Source organism: Meriones unguiculatus, chromosome 4, assembly GCF_030254825.1.
Source record: "Meriones unguiculatus strain TT.TT164.6M chromosome 4, Bangor_MerUng_6.1, whole genome shotgun sequence".
NCBI lineage: Eukaryota > Metazoa > Chordata > Mammalia > Rodentia > Muridae > Meriones > Meriones unguiculatus.
Window position 1 is genome coordinate 109,406,222 of NC_083352.1, and position 11,598 is coordinate 109,417,819.

Here is an 11,598-nt window from a genome sequence, read left to right on the forward strand (position 1 = left end):
GGGCCTGGAGAGATGGCTCAGAGGTTAAGAGCACCACTGGCTGTTATTCCAAAGGTCCCGAGTTCAATTCCCAGCAAGCACACGGTGGCTCACAACCATCTATAATAAGATCTGGTGCCCTCTTCTGGCCTGCAGGCACACATGCAGGCAGAATACTGTGTAAGTGATAAATAAATAAATCTTTTTTTCTTTTTTAATGTGTAGAAGGACACAAAGATGAGTCATAAAGCCCAATTTGAGGAACACAGTGAGCAAGGAAGAACCAAAGCAAGGAAACAGGAGGATTAAAAAGGATCCGCCTTTAGCGGGTGCCTGCTTCTCTTCAGTCCTGCCTGTCCTTCCCTCACTGTGGACTGGCCCTCTACCACAGCACTGTCTTCATGACAAACATCTACCCTGCCGTCCCAGATTTACGACTGACAGACTCAACCACAGAGACTTTGTCCTTGAGACAGATTCCGTCCTCCCTGGAGAGAGAATCCATCGTGCTAGCTCCCAGCAGGCATCCCTCAGCCAGCAACCGGAAGGCAGAGGTATGAAGAACAGACAAGAATCTAAGACTTTCCTCTTTTGAGACAGTAGACCTGGGCTGTGCAGGAGAGGCTGGAAGAAATGTGAGTAGGGTTGATCACCTGATGGTAAATCTCTTGAATTTATTTCCCTCCCTGTAATAGGGGCAGTGAGATTAGGACCGGAGATGTAACTCAGAGGCTTGCCAAATACGCATGAAGTCCCAGATCTTAGCCCCAGCACCACAAAAAAAAAAAAAAAAAAAAAAAAAAGAAAGAAAGAAAGAAGATAATAATAATAAATAAAATAAATAAAAATAGTGGAGGATCCGGGTCCATGACTTTGCTTCCCTGTGGTCATCTCTTTTCCTGGGAAACATCCCTACATCCCCCATCATACCTCATGATGACATGGTTCTCAAGGAACTCATCTACCCGACCCTTTGTACACATCCCCACTAGAAACGGTCTCCACAACTGAGGGTCATTTTCCAAATGTGGGCTGCCTAGCTCACTTATATCGCTTTCTGGTCTACCTTCGTTGGAGCCCACAGGCATCTCCTGCAGACCAGGATCTCCTGCTCCTCTGCCAGCCCTATCCGTCTGGCTCAAATTAAAACTTCTGACCACCTAGCGGCCCCACATAACTTCCCAGGAACGGCCGTCTGGCCAAGTCTCCCCGCTGCCAGACTTCAAAAAACTGATGTCAGAGTCCACACCAATTCCTGGTAAACATCCTCTCATTCCCAGCAGTCCTTCCCATGAGGCTGCAGGGACCACTGGGAATCTTGAGCCTCTCACACGAATATTTGATCTCCCAGACATTTCATCTGAGAGCCTTCCATCGTCAGCACTGAGTCAGCATAGTGTCCAGAATAGATCAAAGATAGCCCCACAGGCTGCCACCGAAGACCTCCTGAGTCGATCTGACTCAGCTAATCCCCACGTTGGGCTTGGCATGGGTGGAAGGGATGCTGTGAATCTCTATTCCTGGGACAGCAAAGGTGGCTGCCCAGATTCTTCCACTGTTTGTAATTTTTTTTTTTATAAGAACAGAAAAGATCCGCTAGGACCATACTCTAAGACACCAAGCATAGGGGAACCCACAGGAGTGCTTCAAAGCACTTGGGGGACTGATGTGTTTCTCACGTTAGCTGGGAGGGACTCGTAGCCCCAGCTCCTGGCTGAGAAACCAGCGTTGCAGAGCAGCTAGTGCTACAGCTGGGATTCAAAAGTAGGCTGGTGACTCACTGCCTAAAGGTTTCATGTCTAAGCTGGGAAGTTGTTGGTTTTTTTGCTTGCTGCTTCTTCTCCTTCTTCCTCTTCTCCTCCTCCTTCTTCAATTTATAAAAGGCCACTCAGAGAATATCTTAATAAGATGACCACACAATCTGGGCCATGTATACATGTTCTGAACCTCCAAGCCATCCCTCCAGCCCCATACACAGCAAGAACACAGTGGCCATCGGAGCGTTAAGTGTGTGATTCTGTCTGCTGTACGTTTATATTGCATCTGGTTGGAAGACTTGCTCCTCCTTACTGTTTGTCCTTGATGCCTATGACAGAGTATAATTATAGCAAAGCCTCAGTTCTTGATTTTTTTTATATATAGATTTATGTGGGAGTTTGAGGGTTTTGTGTGTGTTTGTGTTTTGTTGTGTTGCGGTTATTGTTGTTGTTTGAATTGATTAAGGAGTAATTAATGGGGAAGGTAAAGAGAAGGAGCAGAAGCCAGGTGTTGTGTTTCTTTTCCTAGGGAGATATGAACAAACATGCATTCACCCCAACAGAGCACCGCTGATAGCCCAGTGAACCAAATACACCCAAGTCTGGCTTGATGAACTAATGAATTTATTGAGACTAAGAGAGAGGGGCTAATTCACAGAAACACGGGTGACTTTTAGACAGTCTCATCACCAAAAAGCCCACCCCATGAGTGCAAGGGTGTACAACGTGCAGTGGCCTCTACTGGCTTAGAGCATTTTTCCCTGCTTAGGGAGCGGCCTTGAGAACTGCACAGCTTTCAGGGCCTTGTAAGTTTCATTTACTTCCTGGGCTTCGTGTGCTTCCTTTATTTCCTAAGCCTTATGAGCCTTCCTATTCTTGCTAGGAAGAAATTCATCAATTCACTGAAAATGCCTACACAATACCAGAAAACCAAGTCACAGGAGTCCTAAACCCAAACTAGAGAGTGGGTACTTCCTTCTTTTTTCTTTCCTTTTCTTTATTTTCTCCTGAATCCTAATTTCATCCCTTCTTCCAGAACCTTAACTTAAGCATAAGTTCAATCACAAGAGCAAGCATTTCTCTTAAGCCCTTTGGATTGCTATAATAAAATGCTGTAGGTTAGAGAGTTTACAAATGACAGAAAGGTATCTCTCACAGTTCTGAAAGCTCAAGATCAGGGTGCTGGCATGTTTGGGTCCTGCTTTCAGACCACACTGACTTTTTACTGTATGCTCCTTTGGTGGGATGCTCTCTTGGTTCTCCAAGAACCCTTTCCTAAAGCCTTTGTGTTATGATCTAAGCATTTCTCCGATGCTCTCCCTTCTAGCAGCACCTCATTAAGGGTCAGGATTTTAATAAATGAATGGGGGCTAGAGAAGGGATAAACCAGTCCAATTTTCATGTGCCCCATCAAAGAGGAAAATTAGAAATCTCAAATGACCACCTCCCACACACTCAGCTCCCAACCATGGGCATCATTAATTTTCTTTAGGATGGAAAAGTAACTGTCAGTTTCCCAGGATATATCCAGTGAGCCTTCCCCTAGATCCTGGGTGTTCATCTCGATGAACTGGAATATGAGTGACTCTTATAGCATCTAGCGTTCATACTTAGATTTCTACTTTTCTTTTTAGATAAGTTCTTAGATAGCTCAGGCTGGCCTCAAACTCAATAATCAGCAAAGGATGGCCTTGAACTTCTGATCTTCCTGCTCCCACATCCTACCTAAGTGCTGTGGGCATTCCCGGCAAGAGACCATTGGGACTCGTGGCCTGAGGTGACTTCCGCTGATGTGACTACAGAAGTAGTCGTTCGGAGGGGTGGTCAGGTGGAAGGCAGAGTGTGCATGGCCTGATGCTGGGGAAGCCTGCCCAGAGACCCACAACCAATGGCAGGCTTGGAGATGGTGTGGAAGAACGTGATTGGTCGCCCAAAGCTATATAACGAGCTCTGTCTTCCAAGGGTAAGCCAGTATCTGGTGTCTGTTGTAGTGAGTGACTCCAGCGCCTCTCACCCCCTCGGCTTGGACCCCCTGTCTTCACCCACAGACAACATGCTAAGATGACAGACCTGTGGCACCATGACTAGGCTTATAACAGGCATGCATTACCACATCCGGTTTTTAGATTCCTCCCTAGTCCTCTTGTCTCCCCAGAGTCTTAATGACCTTACCTGAAAGTGATCGTGTAAAACGACCCAAAGTGATGGATTAGAAGGACATTCTTTCCAGGAATATTACATGGTCCTGAGAGATATAGCCCGATGGTTAAGTCTAGGTAGCCAGGCTGACCTCCGTGTGAAAACTCAAGGCCGTTTAAGTGGAAGACCCTCTTTCCCTCCACCTACTGAGCTGAAGAAACAAAGGCAGACGGAAATGGACTTCCAGGATCTTTTGACAGATCCTGTTGTAGGACTCTCAAGCCAAATCCATCCAGCTCCAAAGCCGAACTCTGCAGCTTGTCAGCTTCATTCACTCCTTTAATTCTTGCCTCTTGTGGATAACGGAACCTCCTTCAGAGTGTAGGACTCAAGATTAAGAAAGCCTGTTCTTCCAGAAGACCCAGGGTCGATACCAAGGATCCACAGCTCGGCTCACAAACATCCATCATTCTAGTTTCAGGAAATCCAACACTCTCTTCTGACTTTTACAGGCACCAGACATGAACATGCTATACAGACATACATCCAGGGGAAACGCTCATACACATAAACTAAAAGAGATATTTTAAAAATTGAAAATAAAAATCATATAAAATAAGAGGTACATACCTCTTAGTTCATGTGAGTCCTAGTATTGACTCTGTAGATGTGTATGTTAAACATGGAAGATTTGTGAAAGACATGAAGTTAGAAAGGGGCCCTAGGGGACACAGTATTGTGAGAGGGAAGAGGGTAGAACACAGGTGATATAAGGGGGAAAAGAGGATAGTGTTAAGGGAGATTTAAGGAGGAAGAGAGGTAGGAGAGTAAAGAAGGGGTAGGTAGAGAGATAACTAAGACGGAAAGGCAATATGGAAACCTACCATTTTATAAGCTTTTCACACGTCCACCTTCCCTCTTGATCTTTGTTGGGGTATCCCAGACACACCTGAAAAGAAAAAAAAAACCCAATATAGTCTATTGCCATTGCTCTTGGTTGCCCACCAGAACTTGATAACAGGACCCTATGGCTAAAAATGGCACATAATTAAGTGACAAGACTTGGAAAAATCAAACTGGCACTGAACAGGAAGCCTCTTCCTCCTGACGATTCATTTTCATAGTATAAGAAAGTGCTATCCAGGCTCCTGGAAGAGAAAAGTCATCAACAGAACTACCCAGCTATGAACCCTTTGGGCTACCATAATGACTGGCCTGGCAAGATCTGCCCGTAAGTGTAATAATGGCACAACTGTTATGGAGGTAGCCAGTTACTTTCTGATTGAATTTAAAGCCTGCTTCACAGGGGGAAACACAAGCCTCTTCCTGTAAATGTGGACAAGAACCCATAGCTGGGAGCTCACAGGATCCCAGGGGTAAACCTATTATTAGTATTTTGCCAAGTGAAAATAGTATCAAACTAAAGCCTTCTAAATTCGTATCTCTGTACCCATAGATTAGCGCAGCTCTCTGACCTCATCAAAGAAGCTTCTTTGTGCAGTGGGTGGTGGGTAACACAAAAACTCACACCTGGCCGAAGCCTGTCTGTGGAACACTCAGCCACAATGTAATGTCTATATCATACTCCTTTTTCTTCCCACGCTCAGGAAATACACTGGAATAGTCAGGAGAAACACTGTAAGAGCCACAGGTTGAGGGCGACCAGGGTTAGACAGTCTTTCGGATGTGACAGAGTCGTTACACTCATGAACTCACAGCAGCCGTGGCTGTCTGCACAAGACCAAACCAGTCAGTACCCCAGCAGGACATGACGTTGGGAGGCGGTGGGGAGTAGACACAGGAGGAGTTAGTGGGAGGACTAGGGTGAGCGTGTTAGCATGATCAAAACACATTATATGTATGTATAAGATTCTTGGAGAACTGATTAAAATATACTTCGACAGCAAAGGGATATAAGCCATGCCAACTTTGAGGTAGCCTGAGCAGATAAAAGTGCTTGCCCCTCAACCTAACAACTCAAGCTCCGTCCCAGGACCTGCATGGCGGAAGGAGAGAAGCAGCTCCTGCAAAGTTGTTCTGCAACCTCCCACGTATGCACCACAGCATGTGGGAACACATACACAATAAATAAACAGATGTGTTTTTAAGTTAATAATACCAAGAGGCTATAGGCCAGGGGACTGAGGCTATCATTCATTGGAGAAGCACTTACTCAATACCCAAGGCCCTGGGTTCCATCTCTAGCATGCAAAAACACTCTAGAGGATCTCAAGTTTGAGATCAGCTTAGTCCACGTGGTGAGACACGATCTAAAAAACTAAAATTAGCATGACAAAGCAGGCCATGCATGGTGACACACGTCTAAAATCCAAGTACTTGAGAGTCGCAGGCAGGAGAACCACTTGTTTAAAGGCGGCCTAGGCTACCTTGCGAGCTCCAGACTAGAGCAGGCTGCATAGTGAGCTGCTGTCTCAAAAGTAAAGATATAATAACTGAAAACAAATACTTGATAAATAATGGCTATTGTGAGTATTATTAATGACCCCAAATAAAGCCAACTACTCATTTGCAAAAAAGGTTCCAAACCTCATGCAAAATGAAATCTTTACTTTTTGTGTGTGTGTGTGTTTGTTGATGGCACTGGTACGTGGAGCATTCCAGGGACCAGACAAAGCTATGACTGCCCTGCTCTACTACCCCTCTGCCTGATTCCCTTGAGACAGGATCTGTTATCTAACCTGGACCGAGGTTTGCAGCCAGCAAGCTTTACCCAGGGGAGGCTGGGCATTTGAACTAAGTTTTTCACACGGAAGTAGTGAGTGCTGTAATGGATGTGCCGTCTCCCCAGGTCCCAGGCCTACTTTGCTGCAGCATGTCCTCGTGACACAGCTCAGAGTCGGTGAGGAAGTCACAGTGGGGAAATTGCCTGTGGCTCTGTCTGTAAAAATTGTCTCCTACTCCTTACCGATGTGGCTGGGCCCAGCCCACCAGGGGCAGCGGCATCCCTAGGCAGGCAGGCCTGGCCTGTATGAGAAAGCAGCTAGAGAACAGAAGCCAGAGAAAGCCAGTGGCCAGTGAGCAGCCTTTCTCCCCCTCCCCCACTTGTGGCTTCTGCCCCTGCCCCTGCCCCTGCCCCTGCCCCTGCCCCTGCCCCTGCCCCTGCCCCTGCCCCTGCCCCTGCCCCTGCCCCTGCCCCAAGTCCTGCCCCAAGTCCTGCCCTGACTTCCCTCACTGACAGACTCTAACTGAACTGTATAAACCAGGTGCATACTCTCCTCCCCAAGTTACATCTGTTCACAGCATTTATTGCAGCAACAGAAGGCAAACCAGGAAGGCCTTCTCGTGTTTTCTTGTTCCCTGAAAGGAAAAAGACGTTTATACCAAAACAAAAACTGCAGGAACAGCTCCCAAATGATGTCATGGTTCACTTTAGGTCACCATCCTGAAACTGTGTGATGCTGGAGCCGTCCTGATGCATTATTTGTCAATACCTAAATCTAAAAGGATGGAAGAGAAACTCTACAAGACACCCCCAACTTCCATGTTCCCAAAGCTTCTACATTTTATGACCTTGCTCACGTTCTCCAAACGATCAGGTATTCTGAGGTGTGTCTCCTGACATCAGCTCTCCCCTCAGCACACACACACACACACACACACACACACACACACACACACACACTTTCAAGTCAGAAGACTAAATGGACAAAGACAAATTCAATTAAGCTTAAGGCTTTAGTGAGCGATGGCTATTTTTCTTGAGACATTGAATCCAAAGGTCATAGGCGTGGGGACGAATGCGCCAGGCATTGCTGCACCAAATCAGGACAGGGCTTAATGTATAAGTCGCAGGACAAGCAGAGCCCTCCCTGATTAATCTTTTATTCGGGCACAGGCCCAGAGGCTCCATTGATTAATCTTTCATTTGGGCGCAGGAATTGTTTTAAGGGGCAATTAAAGGCAATCCATAAGCAGTCGTGTCTGGGCAGCTTCTAAGGACAAGACAAAAACTTCAGTCCAAATCCTGGATCCCGAAGAGATCCTCGCATTGACATGTTAATCACCCCTTGTGTGCCAGCCTGGCATGAGGAGATATTTACTGGAAACAAAGGGGAAGCCTGTCGCAGAATAAACCAGACTAAGTAGACTAGGACAGTAAACTTTGACTGGGGCTGGAGGAATTCTGGCCTCACCAGCCTGGCTTTAATGTGTTGACTATTTGCTACATCCATGAGTTTAAAGGGCTGTTTCAAGCAGGATTTGGTGGCTCATGTTTGCAATCCAGTCACTGAGGGAAACTGAGGCAAGAGGAAGGCCAAAAGTTCCAGGCCAGCCCAGGCATGTGGTATTAAAACCCTACCTTGGGAGAACAGAAAGGAAAGGAAAGGAAAGGAAGGAAGGAGGGAGGGAGGGAGGGAGGGAGGGAGGGAGGGAGGGAGGGAAGGAAGGAAGGAAGGAAGGAAGGAAGGAAGGAAGGAAGGAAGGAAGGAAGGAAGGAAGGAAGGAAGTTTTAAGTGGTGGCTGGAGGGCTAGCTTAGCTGTCAAGAGCATGTACTGTTATTACAAAGGACCGGAGTTCTACTCCCAGCACCCAGGACCCACATTACTGCCTTTAACTCCAACTCCAGGGGATCTGACATGCCTCTGACACGCTTAGACACATGCACATACACAGACACACACATACATATAAATAAAAACAACATGCATATAAATAATAACAACCATAATATTGATAATAATTAAAAGAAAAAATAAAGGTCTACTATGAATGACTCTCTATCTGGTACCACCTGGCACATCAGTTTCCTGTTCTTAGTGCACAAGCACAAGCACTAGGACATTATCATTCCATGGACAGGCAACCCATGCCCAGAAAACAAGTAAAATCCACCTGCCTATAAACCAAAGTTACTCTTCCTGACATGCAGGGAATGCTTGGCACTAGAGTTCTCTACCCTGGCTCCAGAGGTCTGGTCCATCAGGTTCTGAGCCAGGCCAAGGCGCCAGTATGAGCGCTTCACAGCCCGGGAGGTGATAGGTCAACGTCATCTGGGTCCTCTTCCATTTCGGCCAAGACATAGCCCGCAACCTTCCCATTCTCATCCTCTGCAATGTTAGAGAGCTGGGGCCGAGACAGGCCATGGTAGAAATAGTTCCATCTGGTAGTTCTCGGACAGGCAGAGGAAGCTGTCGTGCCGCATGGTTGTCAGGTCCTTGGGCTCTAGGATTGTCCATGTTCATCACGGTTGGGAGGGAGGCAGAGCTCTTCGTTCCTTGTGGGTTGTGAAGGCACCTGCTCAGCGGCCACTCAGAAGCAGAACAGGGCCTGGGATCCCGGGGTCTTTAATACAGAAAGGGCTGAGCATTCAGTGGTAGGGTGTTTGCCTAGCACGTGTCGGATCCTCGCTTCAATCCCAGCGTCCACAAAGAGCAAACAACTGAGTGGGAATGGCCGACACATTATGTCCTTCCATCAGGAAAAAATATTGTAAACACAGTTACAAGTATCCCAAAGACCAAGTTTTCTGTGTGAAGCTGTATTTGATCCTAGGGATTAAACCCAAGGGCTTTGTACACATTAAACCTGTACTTGCAGTGGAACTACTCCTCCCCCCAGCCTAAGTATTGTGTACGTATAATGTATATACACACATTCATGTTTATGTGCGAGTACATACATATTACACACATGCACACATATATACAAGTGCCGTGTGACCTGAAACTTTATGTCCTGTTTCCTCAGACTCCAAAGTGCTGCGTTACAAATGTGTACCAACCACAGTCCAGTAAGCAAATACCCTCAAAGAATTTAGACACATGACACTTAACTGACCCCATACCTACATGTTTATTAAGGTCTAGAAGCACATGTATTTGGTCTCAGTATCTGCTCATCAAAGTCAATTTTTCAAGCTAATTTGAATCTCAAGATCCAAATCCAGATGGAAGCTGACCTAACGCCAGATTTCTTGTTTTTTGGCCTGAGGGGAATTGGTACCAGTTCCCAGAATGTCTTTCCAACCAAAACAATCATCTCCTACATTAGCTAAGCTAATCGAAGCTGACCTTCTCCTCAAGGTCTGTCTTCTGCTAGCCAGGCTGAGTGAAGCAGGCCTGTCTTCCTCCAAAGGGAATCACAGGTTTAGGCTAACCTGGGCTACAGAAGAAGCTCAACTGGGCAACAGGGTGAGGCCCCGTCTAAAAAATGAGGCCCTGGGTATGTGGCTCAGTGGTAGAGCACAGACAACATTCTGAAACATACTGTTGTCACTGTGGTAACCAGTCTCCAAGATGACACCCAACCTCTTGACACTCATCACCTCATACAGGCCCCTCCTGGTCTGTGCAGAAAGGCCCAGAAGGAAGTGGCAGCTTCCTTTCCACTTTCCACGCTAGTTTAGTAAGAACACTGCAGGCTCTTTGCTTGCCCTCACCCTGGCTAGCAAGTTCATCTAGCCCATCACTGCAACATTCCTTCCCAGATCTTAGAGCTAAGTTCTTCAGGATTCCCGTGTAGCCTGAAGTCTGGCAGCTCTCCGGGACTCCTCCAGGGCCAAAGCACCAAATTGGGACTTTTGCGACATCCAGCTTCATAGACCATGTTCCGAATTCCTACCAAGTTCTCAGCCTCTCCAGTGTGAGACAGCTGTTGTTGGATGACCTGGACCAGTCTGATAAGCCTCCTTCACACACACACACACACACACACACACACACACACACACACATGCCTAACTTAAAAAAACATTTTGATTCACTGAAAACTGCTTACAATACGTCCCGTTATTTTTTTCTTTTCTTTTCTTTTCTTTTTAAGTTCCTGTGCCCATTTTTAGAAATCATGTCAGTATTAAGAAAAAAAAACCCTACTATTCTCAAATGGTTATTTGGTTGCTGTTGTGTTTGGTTTTGTTCTGAGACAAGGTCTCGTTATGTAGACCAAGCCCACAGAGATCTACCTGCATCTGCCTCCCAAGTACTGGAACTAAAAGTTTGCATCGCCTTACTTGGCTCAGAGCATATTTTAATTTTTTGTTTGGTTTTGATTTGGGTTTTGTTTGGGCCTCTCTACGTAGCCCTGGTTGTCCTGGAACTTGCTCTGTAGACCCGGCTGGGCACCAATTCACAGAGATCTGCCTGCCTCTGGCTCCTGCGTGCTGAGGTTGAAATCACGCGTTACCATGTTGGGTTAGAATGTAATTTTTAAATCATAACCAAGAAAGCATCTTTCAAAGAGTGTGAGTCTGGCCCAAATGCAGCTCCATTGTTGCGGGATCGTTTTTCAGTGCCAACCACTGCATGCAGCTCTGTCTCTGGATCGTCTGCTTTGGCAGGAGGGAAGGATCCCCAAATCACAAGGAACCACATACAAGAGAGCTCTACATTTCCTTTGGTTCTGTGGAACCGCTGGGGTGATGGGCCTGCCCACCAGGCTTGGCCACAATGCTTCCACATTGTATTTAATGCTTAGGTGGCACAGCCATAGTGACGGGAAGCGATCTTAGTCCTTCAGTTGGTACCCAGTATGTAACAAGCATTGCCTGAGAACTGGCCTCTTGGGGTAACTATAACTAATTCATTGCCAACACAATAGCAGGTGTTATTATCAATAGTCAACTTGATAAGATCTTGAGTCACCTGGGAAACAGGCCTCTGGGCGTGACTGTGTAGGCGTTCCTAGACAGGGTGAACTGGGGAGCCTTTCTGAGTGTGTGGGGGGCATCGCACCCTGCACTGGAGTCCTATGCTGAATAAA

The 11,598-nt window shown here is 46.6% G+C and overlaps 1 pseudogene; it reads right to left on the reverse strand.

Annotated features, from left to right (window-relative positions):
* Positions 1–8,734: 8,734 nt before the first annotated feature.
* Positions 8,735–10,436, reverse strand: LOC110545257 (N-alpha-acetyltransferase 10-like; annotated as a pseudogene).
* Positions 10,437–11,598: the final 1,162 nt, after the last annotated feature.